This window comes from Canis aureus, chromosome 30 (genome assembly GCF_053574225.1).
Source record: "Canis aureus isolate CA01 chromosome 30, VMU_Caureus_v.1.0, whole genome shotgun sequence".
Taxonomy (NCBI): Eukaryota; Metazoa; Chordata; class Mammalia; order Carnivora; family Canidae; genus Canis; species Canis aureus.
Genome location: NC_135640.1, coordinates 20,806,811 through 20,830,015, shown reverse-complemented (window position 1 = coordinate 20,830,015; position 23,205 = coordinate 20,806,811). Strand labels below are relative to the sequence as shown.

The window sequence follows — 23,205 nt, the reverse complement described above, 5'->3', positions numbered from 1 at the left end:
TCATGTAAAAATATTTATTTGTTAAATGTTATACAGGAAAACGGTTACATAAACAAGTAGGTTTTCAGTATTGTAAAACAGGCTTGTCTTTAAGGATCTTGGCAAATGGACCAACATAACCAAATACCATTTCAGTTGGTGAAGATGTTCTGATCAGAAACTCACAGGAACCTAGCCCTGTATGTCCCAGCAGTAATAGTTCAACATTAATTAATTCAGCATTCCTGTTGACTTTTACAGAACATAGACTATGGTGGATAAGAATTGGTTATAAAATAACTGGATTATAGCTGAAGAACATATAAGACACAAATTATCTCTAGGGAGGTGTGCTCAAGAAAGCATAGGCAAAAAGAAAAAATGAGGACATTAGAGGAATTTGATATCTCTGGCACCTATAGATAGAGCAAACATTAAGTATAGCCCAGGTTCTAAACATATTAACATAAATCCTTACACTAAACAAACGGAGAATACCGAGTTATATTTAAGTGAGAAATAGAAAGAAAATATACTTGAAAAATAGCTAAAATTTTTCAAATTTTGAGGGAAAATATCAAATCTCACACCCAAAAAACTTAACAAACCTATTAGCAAACATGGAGTTAAGACAAAAGAAAAACACCAAAGTATAACATAAACATATTCCTGAAAAATAGTGATAAAGAGAAAAATCTTAAATCTTATTAGGTATCAAAAATCTCAATGATCCCCAAGCAGAAGAAACATGAATAGAACAAACTCCAAGAAATATGATAATCTGATTTCTGAAAAACAGTGATAAAAAGTATTAACAGCAGCCACAGAAAAAATGACACATCACATACAGGAAATCCAAAACATAATTATAGCCAATTTCTTGTCAAACACTATGCATGCCAGAAGATAATGAAGTGACTCTTTGAAGTCACACAAAACAAATAAGCAACCAAAAACCCTAAAATTCTGTGTCAGATAAACTGTTTTTTAAGAATGAAGGCAAAATAAAATTTTTACTAACGAAAAGAAAAAAAATGTAAAGAGTATTCATCACCAGCAGATCTACCATATAAGACATGTTAAAGGAAGTTGCTCATATAGAAACTCCATTTTAGAAAGAAGCTTATAAACCTGTACAGCCCATGATTCTAAAATAGGAAAATAGGCCTACTAATGAAATCGTGTACTGAATACCCCAGAGAACTGATATTATCCTCAGAAGCAAACTACTACTGTGGAGGCTGAGAAAATTAAGGCCATTCCACTTTGAGTTCAGTGTTATCACAAGTGCAGCCATCCCAGGCCCCTGTGAATAAGAGCTCAACTTTACCTTACTTCAGTTACAGGAAGAAAACAGCTTACAGCTTAACGTCCTAGAAAGCCCCTATTAGAATGAGAACAGAGCCCAAGCCAGTGGCAGGAAGCCCCTATTAGAATAAGAACAGAGTTCAACGCCCTTGAAAGCCCCATATCAAAATGTAAACAGAACTTGAGAAATTCCTCCAGCCCTTCTGAAGATCCCCTAGACCAGCCTATAAAAACTAAGCTGAAACCCACCTCGGGGTCCAAGTCCCTGCTCTGCTGTGTCGGGTACACTTGGACCCAAGCTCAAGCTTGTAAATAAACACTCGTGTGTTTGCATTGGTGTCGGCTCCTTGGTGGTTTCTCGGATTCGCAATCTTGGACACAACAACTACAAAATGTAGTGGGTCAAAACAGCAGTCTTTTTTTTTTTTTTTCTTTTAGTGTTCTTGGGATCTGTGGATAAGGGATTTGGATAGGGCATATCAGAGGTTGATTGTCTTTGCTTCACAATGTCTGGTACATCAGCTTGTAGGACTTGCAGACCAGAGGTACCACAGTGGCTGAAGGTTGATATTAACAGAAACTCCTTCACTCAGAAATCTGGCACCTGAAATGGAATGGCCTGAAGAGCACCTCTAGTTGCCTAACTGATTTGTTCTGGTTCCTCACATCATGGTGGTCTTAGGATATTCAGACTTCTTATCTGGAAGCTCAGGGCTCCCAATCTAAATACTCCAGTGCCCACAGAGAAACTCATTGGCTTCATGATCTATCCTCTAAAGACACACAGCATCACTTCTTCCATAGCCTGTTACAGTCATGGCAGTTAAGAGTCTGCCCATGCTCATTAGGATGGGACACTGATCCTACTTGTCACTGGCAAGAATGTCAAAGAATTTACTGCCATTTTTTAAAAGATTTTATTTATTTATGAATAAATAAAGAGACAGAGACAGGCAGAGACACAGGCAGAGGGAGAAGCAGGCTCCATGCAGGGAACCTGATGTGGGACTCGACCTGGGCCGAAGGCAGGCGCTAAACTGCTGAACCACTCAGGGATCCCTACTGCCATTTTTTAAAGCATACACACCTACCTGTACCTTTTGATTATTCATCAATCTCTATCACTATCTTTTTCCTTTTCTGGGGCCACAAGGTCTGTAGTTCACTGCTCCTCTCTGAATATCTGCTTCAACTCTCCATCTTTTTCCTCAACCAGCTTCCCTTTCTTCTTGGATACAACTCAAATGACTAACAGTGGTCATTCTACATCTTAACATAGGGCATGCTACCACCTACAATAAGAGAAATTATCCCTTTATGACTTTTCAAAAGGGTATATGAGAGGTGAGGCATCATTTTAAAATAAGATCACTTCAAATTCATGAGTTAATGACCAGCACTGAATTAGATAGGACCAGGAAAGGATTGGAGGAGATGGAGCGTCTGTGGGGGGGTGGGGGGGGGTTGTCTTATGTTTTTATGTTTCCCTAGTGGAATTCTTCTTGGAATGCCTATTACTACACTGTACAGTAAGGATTTACCAATGTCATTGAACTATTGGTTTATGAGATCATATCACTAGAAAATAGACCTGCTATAACAAAAGTTTAACCAGTTCAAGTTACAGACCATCTACTTAAACTAGCATTAAATATACAAAATGAGAGTCAAATTATCTATATGATTTTCTCTTTGCATAATGTCAGGGTTGTAGATATTTGGATAATCTATGAACACAGCAATATATCTGAGGTAAGATTAATTCAGGACTATTTTTCTGATCTTTGAAAGAAAAATGAAGGATCCAATTTCATGCTTTTCTATTACAATAAAACCAATCTCTTAACAAGGAAGGGAAAAAGAGCTTTATCTTAAAAAGGATTTTAAGTGATCTTTTTCAAAACTCCAAGTTGAGAATAAATTAGAGGAAATTCTCCTTTCTTGATGAAATGATATAATAAAAACCTTACTCTCAAAAAATTTAATTAAAATATATCAAACATTTACCATACAGTCATTTCTACTTTCCAGATTAAAAGTCACAAAAATTCTAGGAGGCAGCTGGCATTATTTCCTTTTTCCAGTTAATATTACTGAGACTTAATGGTTTATTTAAGTAACTTAACTAGTATAGTATATCAATAAAAATAGAAGAAAAAAATAGATTTAAGTCTGTCGTATTCCAATGGAGGTATAAAACAATGTGTGATAATAGACATTTCACCACACTGGTAGATGAGAGGCTTAAAGTTTAATTATACTTTTATTTGGACAAAGAGATGCAGATTTTCTTATATTAAGATTTTAAGGAGATCAATTAGATTGCATAAAAATAAGAATAATGAAACTCAAGCAGTGTAAGTAACACACTGGGTATACACATCATAAACCATTTCAACCATAATACAACACTCATCTTCTTACTTTGTCATAATATTTCATTCATCATCTTACTTTGTCATAATATTTCATTCATTACATCTCTTTTAACAATCACCACATTAACTTATTTATGATCTATATAAATCTCTCCTACTCCTCTCCTCCAATGAAAAATGACTTCCTAGAGCACTAATTCATGATGCTACCCAACAGTGTATTTACAGTAACTTGCCATGTACTCCTCAAATCAAGTATCATAGTGGCATTATTTTTATGAGTCGGCACATTCAAGAAGATGTAGGTCAATTTTACTAGTCTTTTACTTCCTAGAGCACTTATGAGTGTTTCTGGACACAGAAGCTTTTCAATGCAAAATGATGCTTTGGGAATATTTTTTTAAGCTTGTATTTATTTATTCATGAGAGACAGAGAGAGAGAGAGAGAGAGAGGCAGAGACATAGGCAGAGGGCAAATATCAGGCTCCATGCAGGGAGCCCGATGTGGGACTTGATCCCGGGACTCCAGGATCACACCCTGAGCCGAAGGCAGATGCTCAGCTGCTGAGCCACCCAGGCATCCCTGCTTTGGGAATATGAAGCAATCTTAAGTTTCTGGTTTAACTTGTAAAAACTACCTAAAATATAATATTTATTAATTTCTGGAAACAAAACAAACAAACAAACAAAACAATTACCCCAAGAGTAAAATATTATGTCCTTGATTGTATTAAATTTTGATATTATTTAAAGGTCTTATATAGACAAAATATGCTTTAATGTGCTTTTTGTTTTCTTTAAAATGCATTCAGTTTAATCACTGTAACATTATTATTAATTATAAGAAATTAGGAATAATAATAGAAAGTGTTTTGCCAGTGTTTTTAACTTAAAGATTGCACTGAGCACAAGTTGTGAGCTACTTTCATCTACTGCCAACAATATATCACAACCACTACTAAAATTCTTTGCAACAAATTGGTTTTATGTTTCAGAAAGACTGGCCCTATTAATAGATTTTGACCAAGATTATTCTAAGTATCTCATTAGAATTATTCAGCCCGCCTCACTAAGGTCTTACCAAACAATTCACTCTGAATTGCTACATACATGCTTCTCAACACTACCAAAAAATTAATTAAACATGTTAAAACTGACATATGTTATAGATTTTAATCATTACCCTCAATTGGGAAAAAAAGATGTAGACTTTTTTTCCTAATTAAAGAAAAAAGTTTGTTGGGAAAATATTAAGAAATATATGACCACTTTAAGTATGTTGGGATTAGTGAAGTAGATCTATCATTTAAAAAATGTATATATCTTTTGGACTAATCAAACATCTACAATGTTCAAGATTCTTTAGTTAAACACACAGACATACACATACACACACACACACACAAATTTTGAGAATATATTCAGTAGTGGGTGTTTTGTAACACAGATAACAACACTTCCTTTAAAATTCACAGGAATCAAGGACTATCTAATGTTTTGTGAGAATACCACATCCCAGCTAATCTCTGAGAGACTTGGGAACTCTGATAGCTTTATAGCTGTTTAAATCATCACCAAATCATCACTCTGTTCTGCTCAGTTTGAGTGGTATCTTCTTCCTGCTTCTATTTACATATGGAACTCAGTCACCTTGCTTGGATTCTTTGAAATTAAATATGTGAAAGGTGAATAGGTACATCCTTTATTTGCAAAATATCATAAATAGTCAAGGTTTTGTTCTGTGGAAACATTACTAAAATCATGGATGATGGGAATTTCAATTATAACACAATGGAAAACATAAAATAAAATTGGCTGTTTTGGCAGCTCACGGTTCTTTCCATTCTATTTCCATCCTCTTACTACATGCCTATCAAACACACCACCTCCTTCCAGCTCATTACCACCATCATAACACTTCCATTTATCAACACCACCAGTGCCATTTCCCCTAAGAGAATTTATTTAAAAAAACAATAAATTAAATAGAAATGAAGAGAAAGTTTCCTATTTTGTAAGCAAAGTAACTCAGTTCTCATGGGAATGTTTTTTCTCCACCTTCAGCTTTCATACATTGCATGGGTCCAATTGTTTCAATGCCTAAATAGGTTAGCAGGTGTTTTCCTAACTCAGTAATGGTCCTGCCACTAATAGGTGATGACTTTTAAGATACTTTACATGTATTTTTCTCAAGTATATGTGATAAAGAGTACATCTTATATGTGACCACATTAATGATAAATTATGTATATTGTTCCTACAGGGATTTATGAAGAAAGTATTAGTCATCTAACTCATTTAAAATACAACTGAATTTAATCTCTGCTATTAGAGGTTACATAGGATGCCTACTTTATTGGATTCTCCTGGGTTTACTGAATCTTCAAATATTTTATTTTATTTTTTAAAAGATTTATGTATTTATTCATAAGAGACACAGGCAGAGGGAGAAGCAGGCTCCATGCAGGAGCCCGATGTGGGAATCAATCCCAGATCCCGGGATCACGACCTGGGCCAAAGGCAGCTGCCCAACCGCTGAGCCACTCAAGCATCCGGAATCAGCAAATATTTTTTTTTTTTTAAGATTTTATTTATTCACGAGAGACAGAGAGAGAGAGAGAGAGAGGCAGAGACATAGACAGACGTAGAAGCAGGCTCCATGCAGGTAGCCTGATGTGGGACTTGATCCCGGGTCTCCAGGATCAGGCCCTGGGGTGAAGGCGGCACTAAACCACTGAGCCACCAGGGCTGCCCAGCAAATATTTTAATTAAGAATTCTCGTGTATAGAAATATATCCATAGACACTTAGGTGAAAGACTATTTCTTATTCACCAAATAATATTTCAAAGAAGAAAGAAATGGCTTAAAGTCCTCTTCATGGGACAAAGAAAGGGAAGTGTATGTTTTAACACTGAAATCAAAAGGGTATTCTCTATTGAATAAGAAGGGGTATACGAGACATATTCTTTCTTGCATTTTAGCACAGCATCTTTCTTACAAAACATCTTTGACTACCTGGGATTTATGCAGCACAATAGCTTTTTTATGACACTTATGTTAATCTTTTTCCCCTTTCCATTACCTGAACATATCATTATGTTTTCTTGTTGAAATAATTTGGGCAAGTAATTTGCAAATTTCCTCTGACAGCCCTTAAGGTACAATAAATTTCTTAAATCAGTAGGAGCACTTGAAATGTGTTTTCAATATCCCTGCTGCAAATGAAACTAACGAGCTACAAATGTGCAAGTGCACAGAAAATCAGAAAGAATGAACTTTTCACTTATACAGAATTGAATGTTTCCTTAATTATTTGTAACCCAGGGCCATAAGGAAGTTTTTCTTTTTAGAATTAGATCTTACACCAGGAGTTTTGGTTTGTATGCCTAACTATATTTAATGAATTTAGATGAAAAACAAAACAAAACAATAAACTTACATCATTCCTTTTAAATAAGTTTTAAGATATTTCTCATAAATAGTATTACATTAACATGTAAAACTTAAGTTTACTGGGCACCCATGAAGAGAATAACAAGTCTCTGTCTAGTCTAGATGGTACTCCATATCCTGTAAATTTTTAGAATTCTGTTTCTGATATATCTTACAATTTTTGATCTTTAAAAAAATATTACATTCTTTCCGAATTTTGACAATTGTACTTTTGCCCTTGGAGCAGTATGCTGCAGTGATGAAACTGTAGGTTCTGAAATCAGACAACTGGGGTATAAATCTTTTCTTTTCCACTTACTAATCTGGGCAAGTAACAGTCTTTTTAAGATTTATGAATCAGGTTTAGGATTGGCAACACATAAAAGAAAACCATTATAAATTTAAAAAGAATTCCTAAATGCATAAATAGCTATTTTTCTTACATATAGTTTAATTATAGTGGGCAGAGGTCTTGAATCACTAGGATGATTTCATTAAGTCATCAGGAAACCAGGTACCTTCTCTCTATCACTACTGCCATCCTCGTTTCCATCTTCAGGGCTACATGATAGCTGCTTAAGCTCCAGCAATTATGTCTTTATTTCGGGAGCATAAAGATGGAAAAAAGGGGAAAACAAATATTACTACCTAGCCCAGCGGCTTATCTCCTTTGGGAACCTTTATAAGATTCCCAGCTTTTGGTTACATTTTATTGGCTCAAACTTATTCATGTGGCCATTCTCAGCTACTATTCCATTTACCATCACTGACTAACCACCTCAAACTAAGTAGAATAAAAGAACAATGATTTTATGTTGATAGTTTTCATGAGTTAGGAATATAGAAAGGGCATTGGAAGAATGACTTGTCTTTGCTCCATTATGTTTGTTGCCTCAACTAAGCAGAATCAAAAACTAGGAGCAACTTGATGACCACAGGCTGGTATAACCTGAAGGGATCTCACTGACATGTCTGGAAGCTGGTAATCACTGATGACTGAGATTTTATCTAGGACATCTACTTCTGTCATCTCCATGCAGTCCTCGGGCTTCCTTAGAAAATGGGCTGTATCCTAAGATGAATCATTTAACATAAAACTAGAAGAAGCTGTATATTCTTTTCTAATCTAGATTTGGTTATCACAGCATCAACTGAATGCAACCTTTTCCTGTATGCATACCAAAACCTACTTTCCCACATTAAAGAGGAACAGAATTAGACTTCACTCTAAGTGGGATAGTGGCAAATTTCTAGAAAACTATATATTGTAGGAGATAATATTTCTCAGTTTTGGAAAATTGAATCTCCTGCCTTTACACCTATGTCTCAGAAAAATCGAGTCCTCTATCTGAGTGCATTTTACCTCTGCAAAAGTTATGGTTTATCCCAAAGAAAATGCAAATACTAATTCAAGAAAATATACATACTCTTATGTTTACTGCAGCATTGTTTACAATAGCCAAGACCTGGAAGCAACCCAAAGGGTCACTGATAGATGAATGGATAAGGAAGATGTCACACACACACACACACACACACACACACACACACAAACATATATACACACAATGGAATCTTATTCAGTCATAAAAATAATGAAATCATGCCATTTGTAACAACATGGATGGCTAAGTGAAATAAGTCAGAGAAAGACAAATAACCATATGATTTCACTTAAACGTGGAATGTAAAAAACCGACCAAACAAATACACAAAAATATAAAACCCACACATACTCCTAAATATAGAGAACAAAGTTGTGGTTGCCAGAGGGAGGGAGGTGGAGGCAGCCAAAATAGATAAAGGGGATTAAGAGGTAGAAGCTTCCAGTCATAAAACAAGTAAGTCACAATGATGAAAAGTACAGCATAGGGAATATAGCCAATAATACTGTAATAACGTTGTATGGTAACAGATGGTAACTACACTTATCCTGGTGAGCAATGAGTAATGTACAGAATTGTTGAATCAATATGTCGTGCACCTGAAACTAATATAATATTGTATGTCGATTATACTTCATTACTAAATTTTAAAAATTGTGGTTTGGCTGCTTCTTAGAAAGAAGGGGAGAAAAGATACTCAACAGTCTTTGAGTAACCTCCACTTACCCATTTGTATCATAAGTAATTGAATCCATCTCTAATAGTTACTATCAGCAATAAGTGAAAAAATGCCAACTGCCATTTGGGGGGTATTGCAGAGTAAGATGGTAACTAAGAGGGTCCCCACAGCCTAATAGTTTATGACACATGAATACCACAGGCCTTTTTGTTATATATTGGACTCATACTGCCATGGATATCTTCCAATGTATTATCACAATCCAATGATTCTCAACCTTTTCATATCACAGTTCCCACAGAAAATAATAATATCATATAGAAACTGGTGTGTCAAAGGTTGTTCACAGGCTGAGATGCCAGAACACAAAGAGCTCTGGGTCACTCGGTCCCAAACCAGCTCACTTGTCTGCTGAGGAAATCAATACCTCTACACATCTTTAACACAATCTCTACCATTATCAATCCTTCTTGGGCCAAGAACCTCTATTCTACAAACTGCTTGAGATAGCTTTCCCTTTTACTTCCATGGGTAACTGAGTATCAATCAAAGATACAAAGATTAACTGCAATTTATGTTATCTGTTATAAAATTATTTCCTGATAATGACAAGTGAAAAGAATCTAAGTTGAGGTTTGAGCAAGAAGCTTCAGCAAAAAGAAGATGCCTGGAGCCAAATGCACTAGTTCTGTTATAGGGATGTGGGATGAGTACATCTTGCTAATAACTACAGTTTTCCCATATCTTGCTGAGGAGCTATGCTTACTGACTGCATTCTTGGGATAGAGCCCATGTTGAGTTCCAAATGGGGCCACAATGACTGGCACCAATGGACGTCTAATATAGGGATGCCTGACTGTCAAAACTGGAGGTGGCAGGATTTGTGCTTATTAATATTTCATATTTACTTGTTCCTTTAAATCCTATCTATGACATTCTTTTTCATGCCTTTATATGGACCACTTACTCTTTTACTTTGCATTGCTTTCTATTCATAATACAATTACGAATTCTTCCTTTGTCTTTCAAGCTACTTGATTACTCACTCTCTATGCTTAATACATGCCGTAAGTTTCTATTTTTTTCATCATCTTTAGCAGAATTGAATATTCTTCAATAATAGAGCAGACAAACATTGCACTTCAGTAATATAATTATTTGAGACTATGGCTACATTTAATGAAAGTGACCACAGGCACCATGAGGATTCTGAACTTTAGACTGCACACCCCATTTTAAAATAAATCTTGATCCTTGCCTTTGAAATCCAGTGTTTCACTTGCCATTGAAATTCCATGAAACTACTTCTCAGTATCTAGTGATAAGGATAAGTAATGTACCTACTACAAGGACACTCCTCTGGTTCTTTGACAAATACTGCCTTTAACAAATTTTACTTGCCCTTTTGTAAAGTTTGGATGAGGATTCAGGCATACTCTCAGGTAATTAGTCTCCAGATCTGGATTGCCAGGAGCTCTTGGCAGAACACTAATGTTCAAGAAGACACTTCAGGAGATATACACAACTATTTTTCCCCAGGAAAAATTCATTTATTCATGCACATTTATTGACTTCTCCTATGACCAGGCACTATCAAAGGTAATAGGCACAGAATGGTATCAAAATTCCTGTTCTTGAACATGCAGAGGCAGCCTGAAATGTGCCTCTCATATCTCACTCAGAATTCCATTTGCGAAGAATAAAATTGACTGCCAGCTATAGCTGTTGGATGCTGAAATCTGTCACTGCTTTTGTGACATTTGAGGCCATGCTTTCTGTGAGAATGTCCCTGCCAATAACTAAGTGCAGCTGGGATGCTCAGATGGGCCCATTCCCAGGAGGTGTGGTACAGACTTGATGAGACATTTTGGTCAAGGACTCTACCACAACCCTTCCAAATTCTCTTAAGTCAACCTAGTAGTCTAAAAGATGTTTCCTTCCTTCCTTCCTTCCTTCCTTCCTTCCTTCCTTCCTTCCTTCCTTCCTTCCTTCCCTCTTTACTCAGAGTCAAGTGGCATCAAGGTTTGACAACTTTTCAGACTCCCCCAGCTCCCTCCTATTTTCCAAGTTTTATCCCTTATGGATCTCCTGCATGACTAATTCTTTTTGTCTCTTTCTCAGAGGAAGCCGACTAATCCAAAGAACATCAGAAGAGAAACAAAATGAAATACCTAGTATGTTAGATTTTTATCAGTGCTGAGGAGAAAAGAATAAAGCAGGAGAATAGAGATAGGCAGTACAAAGTAAGGGGAATGGCTGTGTTATAGTACTTGGGCAGTGCAAGTCAGAGACTTCAGGACATGAAGCATGTCCTGAAGTACATGGATATTTGGATATTTGGGGAGGACTGCATTTCCCGACCTGAGACCTTAAACTTGGAAAAATTGCTGTCCCAGCTCAAACTGGGAGCCACATCTAGAAATGCAGCAACAACAATTTTTTCCCTTGTTCACGAAGAAATTTATTTTGTTCATAGCAACACATGGTGGAGAAGTACCATGGAGTAATATGTATTAAATCTAAACAGAAACACTAGCTCACATAGCCTCTGATAAAAGGAAGAAAGTAAAATCTGGCAGAGGATTATGGCATTCTATAAGACGATACTATAAATTTTCACCTTGGTACTAATAGAATTCTAATAGAATTAGAGAACTTCATTGAGAGACCATGGCAATTTATGGTAAATAAAGTTACTGCAAATGGTTTAGTGTATGCCTCACAGATAGACCAGCATGCTCTCAAATGGAGGAGTTGGTTCATGGTTACTAAAATATGCAAGCATAGGATTTCCCTTTAAGTCAGAGGCAGACTATCATATTGAAGCCTGAATCTGTCATGCAGATAAATTATTTAATACCCTTCCTTCTCATTTTTCTCATTGTAATAAAAGTGGGTTTTATTTTAAATGATTACATGTCGTATACAAAGAATTTAGAAATATACCTGGCATGTTATAAAAGCTAAACATATATTGCTATTATTATCTAAACCAAGTAAATCTTAACAATTGTACACAGGATATATATCTGCATTTCTAAAAGTCCTGAGAACTATTGCTCATTGAAGAGATATGGTAAGAAAGAATGCGACAGGTTCTTTAGTTGAACCTAATAACAAAACTTGATTCAAACATTGACAAAAAGTTATAATTTTACACAATGACTTACAGTTGGCCATAACTTTCAGTAGTACTTTATTGTATATTTATTTTACTTTGCTTTTACTTATTTTTTTAAACATAAGACTTTGTAATCATATTGATCTAAGTTTTGCATGGATGACCTTTGGTGTGCCAGACAGTTCATTAAGGTATTTTTTACTAACTACTTCAGTAATGGGTGAAAAGAAACAATAAAAGTCTAGCATTTTAATTTATCATGATTCACTTCTTGGAAAGTTACTTTCGTTAAGTCTTCAAGTAGAACAACTTTTAAAAACACATATAAATAAGAAAGGGGATTTTAAAATGGAAAAACTGTAAGTTACAGAAATATCTTTTGACTGCAAGATTACCTTGAGTATATATTTATAACTTAAGAAGTCAAAATAATTTTGATCATATATTTCCACTATTAATTTGAAGGACTAAGGAAGTAAAATGTATCTTTATTTTATCCTTTACAACATCCATGTCATATCATTGAACAAGTTTTAAGAAAAAGAGCCACCACAATATAACTTAGCCTTTACTTGTAAATCTTCAGTTCAACCCAATTACATGCATAGCTGACCTGCCTATCTTGCCAATTATATATATATAACAGTTTTGCAATTTTGTGATTTAGTTGTAAAATATAGTAGTATAAACTGTGAAGCCAAATTATTATTTCAAGCACTCTGAAAACTAAAAAGCTCTTATGATGCATATTACAAAAGGAAAGTAAAAAACAATGACTCCTAAGTGTTTCAGGATCTCCAGACTACTTTCTTTCATATAATATACCTGACATGCTATAGCTGAGTCATAGATTAAAAAATATTTTATATTATGTTTTTAAAAGTGACATTATGATATATTCCTATGTCATTAAAATTTTCTCTTTTTTTAAAGATTTTATTTATTAATTCATGAGAGACACAGAGAGAGGGGCAGAGACATTGGAAGAGGGAGAGGTAGGCTCCCTGTGAGAAATCTGACGTGGGACTCAATTCTAGGACTGTAGGATCTTGATCTGAGCCAAACACAGAGGCTCAACCACTGAGTCACCCAGATGCCCCATTAAAATTTTCTTAAACAAAGACTCCACCCAGATATTTTTAAAAAATCAAAAAGAAGTTTGTGTATTTGGAGAATATGTTCCCCATACAAGAAGTTCAAAACTATATTTATGGAGTTAATAATGGTAGATAACAGTGGCCTAAATTACTCTGAACCCTTCTTTCTCTTAAAAATTGGCACTATTTTTTAAAGATTTATTTATGTATTTATTTATGAGAGAGAGAGAGGCAGAGACAAAGGAGGAGGGAGAAGTAGGCTCCATGCCAGGAGCCCGACATGCGGGACTTGATCCCGGGATTCCAGGATCGTGCCCTGGGCCAAAGGCAGGCGCTAAACTGCCGAGCCACCAAGGGATTCCCTTGCACTATTTTTTAAACATTATAAAAATGTATAAACATTGGTTTAAAATGGATCTGGTAAGATATGAAACTAAAATTCCTAGAATATAGGGAAAAAAGCCCCTTGACATACATCTTGGCAAATATTTTTGGGGGTATAACACCAAAAACACAAGCAACAAAGACTAAATAAAGAAATAAATGGTACCACATCAAACAGCAGCAAATAAGCTCTGTGCAGCAAAGTAAACAATCAGCAAAATGAAAAGGCAACTCAATGAATGGGAGAAAATATTTGCAAATCTTACATGTGATAAAGGATTAATATCCAAAATATATAAAGAACTCATATAAATAACTAACAACAATTAAACCCTTAAATAATTCACTTCAAAATGAGCAGAGAAACTGAGTAGACATTTTCCCAAAGACATCCAAATGGCCAACCAACAGTTGTATATTTATTTTACTTTGCTTTTAATTTTTTTAAAGATAAGACTTTGTAATCATATTGATCTATTAAAAATATACTAAACATCATTAATCCTGAGGGGAATGCAAATTAAAATCACAATGAGATGTTATGTCACACCTATTAGAATGGCTATAAGTAAAAGGACAATAGATAACAAATGTTTGCAAGGATAAGGAGAAAAGGGAACTCTTGTGCACTGTTGGTGGGAATGTAAACTGGTAAAGCCACTGTGTAAAACATTATGGAGGTTCTTCACAGAGTTAAAAATAAAACTACTATGTGATATAGCAATATTATCTCTGGGTATAGATCTAAAAGAAATGAAAATAAGATATTGAAGAAGAGGGACGCCTAGGTGGCTCAGCAGGTGAGTGCTTGCCTTCAGCCCAGGGCATGATCTTGGCGTCCCAGGATTGAATCCCACATCAGGCTCCTCGCAAGGAGTCTCTCTCTCTGCCTCTCTCTCTCTCTGTCTCTCATGAATAAATAAAATCTTTAAAAAAAAATATGGAAGAGATATCTGCATGCCCGTATTTATTACAGCATTATACATAATAGCCAAGATGGAACAAAACAAAGTGAGTGTCAATAGTTGAATGGATATAGATGTATATATACAGTAGTCCCCCCAACCAGAATTTCACTTTGTGCGGTTACAGTCAACTGCAGTCAACTGCAGTTCAGAAGCAGATCATCTTCCATCTGATGTATCATCAGAAGGTTAATAGTAGCCTAATGCCACATCACAAGGACTGTGTCATTCATCTTGCTTCATCTTATCACTTAGGCATTTTATCATCTCACATCACCACAAAAGGAAGGGTGAATACAGTACAATAAGATATTTGGGAGAGAGAGAGAGAGAAGACCACACCCATATAACTTTTATTATAGTTATATTGGTAAAATTGTTCTATTTTATTGTGGTTATTGTTGTTACCTGTTTACAGTACCTAATTCATAAATAAAACTTTATTGTATGTACATATGTATAGAAAATAACACAGTATATATAGAATTCGAAACTATCTGTGGTTTTTGGTATCCACTGGGAGTTTTGGAACATATTCAAAACAGATAAGGGAGGGAAATCACTGTATACAATGGAATATTATTCAATCATGATAAAGAATGAAATCTTGTCATTTGTGACAACATGGATAGACCTTGAGGACATCATGCCAGAGAAAGACAAATACTGTAAGGTATCACTTACATGTGGAATCTAAAAAAAAACACACTCCTAGAAAAAGAGAGTAGAATAGTTTGGGGTGAGGGAAATAGGGAGGTGCTGGTCAAAGAGGACAAACTCCCAGTTAGAAGATGAATAAATTCTGGGGATCTAATGCACAGCATTGTAATTATAGGTAACAATACCATATTATATATTTGTAAGTTGCTAAGAGTGTAGATCTTAAATGTTCTCACCACAGAAAGCAATGGTAATTATGTGACCTGATGAAGGTATTAGCATTGCCACTAAGGTGGCAATCATATTGGAATATAAAAGTGTATCAAATCAATTATGCTGTAAATCTTAAGTTTACACAATGTTATATGTCAATTTTATCTCAATAAAGTTGAGGAAAAAATTGCCTAGAGCAAAAGACCCCAAATAGCCAATTCAACAATGAAGGAGAAGAATAAAGTTGGAGGCCTGAGACTATCTGACTTCCAGACTCACTTACTATAAAGCTCTATTAACCAAGACAGTATAGTACTGGTGAAAACATAAATTCATCAATGGAACAGAACAAAGAGCTCAGAAATAGACCCACACACATTTAGTCAACTAATCTTTGAAAAGGAGCAAAGGCAATACGACTGAGAAGAGTCATTTCAAAAAATGGTGCTAGACTGTTGGGGATTTACCCCAAAGATACAAATGCAATGAAATGCCCGGACACCTGCACCCCGATGTTTATAGCAGCAATGGCCAAGATAGCCAAACTGTGGAAGGAGCCTCGGTGTCCAACGAAAGATGAATGGATAAAGAAGATGTGGTTTATGTATACAATGGAATATTACTCAGCTATTAGAAATGACAAATACCCACCATTTGCTTCAACGTGGATGGAACTGGAGGGTATTATGCTGAGTGAAGTAAGTCAGTCGGAGAAGGACAAACATTATATGTTCTCATTCATTTGGGGAATATAAATAATAGTGAAAGGGAATATAAGGGAAGGGAGAAGAAATGTGTGGGAAATATCAGAAAGGGAGACAGAACGTAAAGACTCCTAACTCTGGGAAACGAACTAGGGGTGGTAGAAGGGGAGGAGGGCGGGGGGTGGGAGTGAATGGGTGACGGGCACTGGGTGTTATTCTGTATGTTAGTAAATTGAACACCAATAAAAAAAAAAATAAAAAAAAATGGTGCTAGAACTGGATCTACAAGCAAAGGAATGATCTAGACACGGCCCTTACACGTTCCACAAATATTAATCTGAAATAGGTCTCAGTTGTAAACATAAAACATAAAACTCTAGAACTCCTAAAGATGACATAGAAAATTAAATGAAAAAAATAAATAAATGACCTCAAGTGTGATGATGACTTTTTTCATGTAATCCCAAAGGCATGATCCCTGACAGAAATAATTGATAGGCTGGACTTCATTAAAATCAAAACTTCTGCTCTGGGAAAGACACTGTCAAGAGAAAGTGAAGATAAGCCATACACTGGGAAAAATATATGCAAAAGACATACTTGATAAAGGAATTTTATCCAAAATATCCAAGGAAATCTTAAAACTCAACAACAGGAAGATGAGCAGCCTGGTTAAAAAAAAAAAAAAAAAAAAAATGCTAAAAACCCTGAAAAGATATCTCACAAAAGACCTACAGCTGGCAGGCAAATAAGCTTAAGAAAAGATGTTCCATACCATTTGTCATCAGATAAATGCAAATTAACACAACAATGAGATACCTCTACAGAGCTGTTAGAATAATCAAAATCTGTACCATTCACAACACCAAATGCTGGTGAGGATGTGGAACAACAGTAACTCCCATTCATCACTACTGGCATGCAAAATGGGACAGCCTCTTTGGAAGACAGTTGGTGGTTTCTTACAAAACCAAACATAATCTTACCATATCATTCAGCAATCACACCCCTGGATATTTATCCACAGGAATTGAAAATTTACGTTCACATGAAGACCTGCAAGCAAATATTTACCTAATCGCTGAAACTGGGAAGCAACCAAGATGTCCTTTAGCAAGTAAATACACAGAGATAAATAAAATGCTACATCCAGACAGCAGACATTATTCACTGCTCAAAAGACATGAAGTACCAAGCCATAAAAAGACATAGAGGAAGCTTAAAAGCATATTACTAAATGAAAGATGCCACTTTGAACATGCTGTATAATTCCAGCTACAGGACATTCTGGAAAAGACAAAACTATGGGTACAGTAAAAAGCTCAGTGGTTGCCAAAGAAGCCCGGGCAGGGGTCACAAAGAATTTCTGGGGTAGTGAAATTCTTCTTTATGATACTATAATGGTAGATAAATGTCATTACACATTTGTCAAGACCCATAGAATGTATAACACTGAGAGTGACCCTAATGTGAACTATGGACTTGTGCTGATAGCACATCAAGGCAGCCCCATCAACTGTACAAATGTATCACTGTAGTTCAGGATGTTGATAGAGGGGGAAGTTGTGCAGACATGGGGTCAGGGCATATATAGGAACTCCCTATACTTTCTGCTCAATTTTGCTGTGAACCTAAAACTGCTCTGAAAAACAAATTCTACTAAAAATTATCTGAATCAGGAACTGAAATGTTCTACATGAGTAGAACTATGCAGTCTCATAATTATGTTCCAGTTTACTTGTAAAAATGACCGTATCAACTAAGGCAAAAATCTAGGACTTGGAAACTCTTTTTTTTTTTTTTTTTTTCCTCTCTTTCTCTCTCTCTCTGTGTCTCTCATGAATAAATAAATAAAATCTTTTAGGACTTGGAAACTCTTAATCAAACCTGTGGCAAGGCCGATGAAAAACAAGGGGAAAGAAGAGTTCCATTATATCAGGTATATAAAAATGGGACACTTGAACACATATCTTAGAAAATCATTCTTATAAGGGCATATTTTGTGGTGACACACCCTACCTTACCTTTAATAAGCCACACCCCTAGAGAGTCTCCTCCCCTTAAGTACTAGCACAACCTATGACTTCCTTATAACCAGAAAAATACAGAAAAAGTAAAAGGATGTGGCTGATGTAATTAAAGTCTCAAATCTGTTGATTTGAGCTAATCAAAAGATTATCTTGGATAGACCTGATTTATAACAAGTTAAAGTTCTTAAAGAATACTGGGGACTTTCCCTGAGGTGGGAGATTTTCTCTCTACTGCCATTGAAGAAGCAAGCTCCCCTAAGTTCTTTATCAACTGGGAAATGGATTTTGCCAACAACCCAAGGAAGCTTGAAACCTAATCTTTTTTTCCCAGCCCCTAATGAGAATACACCTCTGCAGACTGCTTGACTGCAGCATGTGGATGCCTTAAGCAGAGAACTCCCGTTAGCTATACCCAGATTCTTCACCAATGGAAACAGAGATAAAAATGTCTGACGTTTTTACCAGTAAATGTCTGCTAAGTTTCTAGGCAGAAACAGAAAGGCAGTACAATTACCCAAGAGTTACAGGAGTGATTTAAGAATAACAAGGAATAGTCTTTTACCAATCAAATCAATAGTCAAAACTTTCCCTCTGAAAACATAGGTGTTCCACAAATTATTAAATTTTATTTATAGAAAAATATCAGGGACAGAGATAAGCCTATGTATTACACAAATAATTTGGACAAAGTAAAAACTGAAAGCTGTTAAACTCATTACCTACTATCACTTGCCGTAGGAATGCAAGAATGGGCTGGTATTTAAAAATTATCATTGTAAATCACCACATTAGCAGATTAAAGATAAAAAGAAAAACTCAGAGTAGACCCATGAGAAGACAACTAATACAAATGTAGCAATTATGACAAGTCCTACAACTTGATAAACCTCTCTGCCAAGAATCAAAGTGACATCATACTGAAGGGGGGAAATGTAGTCAATTCTTTTACTCTGAGCAAAATGCCAGCTTGCTCACTAATACAGCTTATCATCAATACTAGAATTCCCCGCAGGTCTCATCGATGAGGAGAGCCCAGAAGCAGCTGCTCTTCGGAAGCTTGAGGAAGAAACTGGCTGTAAAGATGATGTCGCAGAGTGTTCTCCAGCTGTGTGTATGGATCCAGGCTTCACAAACTGTACCACATACATCGTGACAGTAACTATTAACAGAGATGATGCTGAAAATGTGAGACCTAAACCAAAGCCAGGAGACAGAGAATTTGTCGAAGTAATTTCCTTACCAAAGAATGACCTGCTGAAGGGACTTGATGCTCTGATAGCTGAAAAATATCTCTGACAGTGGACACCAGGGTCTATTCCTGTGCTCTGGCACTGAAACGTGCAAACACGAAGCTGTTGGAAGTGCCTTTCCTGAAGTTTTAAGGCCAAAGGACAGTAGCCATGTTCTTATAATCAAGACCACCAGGCCTCCTTCACTAAGATTTTGTATTCAGCTTAGCTGAAATGTAGATTTGAAATTAGCTTTTTCCTTTTTTCATTAAATAAAAGCCAATGCAGAATACAAAAAAAAAAAAAAAAAACTGGCTTGTCACCAACAAAGTACTAAAAGTCCTCGCCAAGGAAATAAAACCAAAGTTAAGGAACAAAAAGTAAAAAATTAAAAAAAAAAAAAAGATGATTTTTCTTTAGAATTAAATAATGATGCTGAAAATCCAAGAAGATCAATAATCACTCCTCTACAGCTAAGATGTACTCAGCAGAGTAATTGTATCATATATAAAAACAATAGCATTCAAAAAATCAACAATAGCAAAGAGTTTGTATATAAAAAACAAGAAATCATTTAGTATGACAGATAACTTATTTATATGATCCTACAAAAACTTTTCAAAATAAAGGGGAAGTTTGCTAAGCCTCATTGCATATCAAAATTTGACTCTTAAAAATGTTTAAATCTCTGTGATGTCAAAAGCATAATGAGTAATGTTAAAAAATAAAGAACTGGGGAATCAGTCACATATAAGACAACAAGCAGCTAATTTAAATACAAAATTAAAAAAACAATCATATATCGAAAAGAAAAAGACAAACAAGAACAACTTACAACAAAAAAGCAGAATTAGCATAAGCGGGAAAACCAGAGGCTTATGAATATATGAATTAACTACAACTGTGATGACAGTTTATTCTATTCAGTTAGTAAATATTAGGTACTCTCAATCCCATGTGTTGGCCAGCATGTGAGAAAAATGGAAAAGAAGTAATAATAATCTGCTGGTGGGATCATAAATTTTCTAAATATTTAAGAGATAATTTCCTGAAGACCTGGTATGATTTAAATTGCTCATTGCCTACATCCATGAAGAATGCTGGAGGGAAACAAAGATTCAATGCCGCATTGTTTGAAAACCAAATGTGGATAGAATTCTCATTAGAAACGGAGGAGAACAGAGTAGAAAATACACATAAATGATAATTCCATAATCTATTTATATATACAGATTATATATATTATATATTCAGTATATATACTATTCTACTTTTATAATTTTCTGTATAATTTACATGTTTCCTAATGTACTTATAAGTGAATATTAATAGTGAAGGTCTTGTATAAAGGTAATTAGCCATATACATAAGTGATAATCTGCAAAATTTAGTAATACATAAGTAAATAAGTAAAATAATCTGCAAATGGAATACTGAATGGCTTGATAAAGCCTCAAGTCCCCAAATCCTCAGGTAAAGAAAAGAAACATGATTTTCCTTTCAAAAAACAAGTTAACAGGTTTAAGAAAATAGGAATATATATGTATATGTTATTACAGTATAGGAAGTAATGTGTGAGAACATCCTGAGAACAAAAATAAAGAAAATATAAGTTAGATTTGCTTAGGAAGTGTGGAGGAAGAAAAGCTCAAGTTGAATTTTAAAAGACATTAGTAAAATCCTATCACTCAAGACCAATGATTGTAATGAGAACCAGGCTCCCAATGAAACCTAGGAAACTAATTTTCAGGTACACAAAAATAGAAGTAGATACTTCAGAGAAATAAAAGCATTCATTTATCATGTGCCTGGACAGGTGATAGGGCCTTCACACAACTTTCCTAAAAAAATCATGTTCACAGATAGTATCTCATATCAAGATAAAGAAATTTGGCTCAGATGAGTTAAAATGGTCGAATAAGAAACTCCTGACGGCCAGAAACATAAGCCTTTCCTCACTCTGAAATTTCTCTCTTAAGAACTAAACCTCATAAACATTGTAAGAGAATCGCTTCATGGAAGGCAATAAAGAAAGATTCTCAAAAGGATTATAGATACAACAGAGAAATGAAATGAAAATTACAGAATTGGAGGGAATGATGGATGGCATTTGGCAGTGTCACCAAATAGGATAAAGTCCGTATGTGTGGGGTGGTAAAATGGGCGAGAAGCAAGGAACAGGGGATACTAACTGTGCTATTTTGAGTGCGCTGTGAGGAAAGAAAATGAGAAGATGCTTATTTAGAAAGAATTATATGGATTTTTCATCTAAAAACATTTTATGGCTATTTAAAAAAATGATATTATAGTCTACCAACATCATACTGAAGGTATTTCTTTCACAAATAGTATGATTGTGTATATATATGTACATATATATGAACAAATTATAGATGAATCATAACGATGGAACTTACAATGGCAATATACAAAAATCAAGTTGTATATATGAGGAAAAACAATTAGGAAATAAAATATAAAAGATATTATTTCCTGTATAAGAAACAGAGTGCATAGTAATAGATCTAACAGAAGAGGAGCACAGTCCTCCCCTAGGATCTACGAAATGTGAATAATGTTAATTAAAGAAGATCTCAATAAATACGCTATTCCAGGTTCAAGGTTTGGGAAAATCAATCTGGTAAACACATAAATTTTCTCCTAATTAATATATTGATTCAAAACAATCCCAATAAAAATCCCAGCAGGTACCTTAGCAAAACTTCATTAGCTGTTTCTAAAATTTATATGAAAAATAGAGATTCATGGAGAGCCTGTGCAATCTTGCAGAAGTATAAAAAAAAACCTGAAGAGCCTTTATTCTCAGGTATAAAGATAAATTATAAATATAAATATGATAGTATACCATTAGTTCAGAAACTGACCAGCAAGGGGAATACAATAAGGTGTCCGATCACCTGTCAGTACAAGTATATCCGCAGTGAGGCAGGGAAGAGTCTGGTTTTGGGGAGTGGCCCCGCTGGTTGGGCACTTGCAAAAATGTGAATCTTGCGGGAGCCGCGCGGAGGCGGCGGTGGCTGGGGCGGCGCCGCGGCAGGTGCACAGCCTCTCTCCGCTCCGCTCCCTCCCGCACCCCGCTCCTGCGCATCGCCCCAGTCCCGCCGAGCCAGCGGCCCGAGCGCCACAACCAGCGACACAAGCAACACCACGAACCAGGGAGCTCCAACAGCTGCCGCCCGGGGGCTGAAGCCGGGCTGTCTTGGAAGAACAGAAACCTGGGGCCTCGCCTGCGTCCGGCTCCGCACCTCCCCATATTCTCGGGTGGCGCTGTGTGGCCCCAGGCCCTCGGACCTCGCACTCCGCCTGTTACCGCAGACAACGGATTCTTCCCAGAGGATCTTTGCACACCTCTTAGAGTGTATACAACAGCCAGTGAAGATTTAAGCGCAGTCCCCGGTGTGTCTTTCCTTTTTTTTTTTTTTTTTTTTTTTAATATTTTATTTATTTATTTATTCATGAGAGACACACAGAGAGAGGCAGAGACGCAGGCAGAGGGAGAAGCAGGCTCCTTGCAGGGAGCCCGACGCGGGACTCGATCCCGGGTCTCCAGGGTCACCCCTGGGCTGGAGGCGGCGCTCACCCGCTGCGCCCCCCTGCCCCGGGCTGCCCAACCAGCCGG

The 23,205-nt window shown here is 36.0% G+C and overlaps 1 pseudogene; it reads left to right on the top strand.

Moving 5' to 3' along the window:
• The window catches only part of LOC144301553 (ADP-sugar pyrophosphatase pseudogene), a 47,361-nt pseudogene extending 27,569 nt beyond the window's left edge, over positions 1-19,792 (top strand).
• The last annotated feature ends 3,413 nt before the right edge of the window (positions 19,793-23,205 follow it).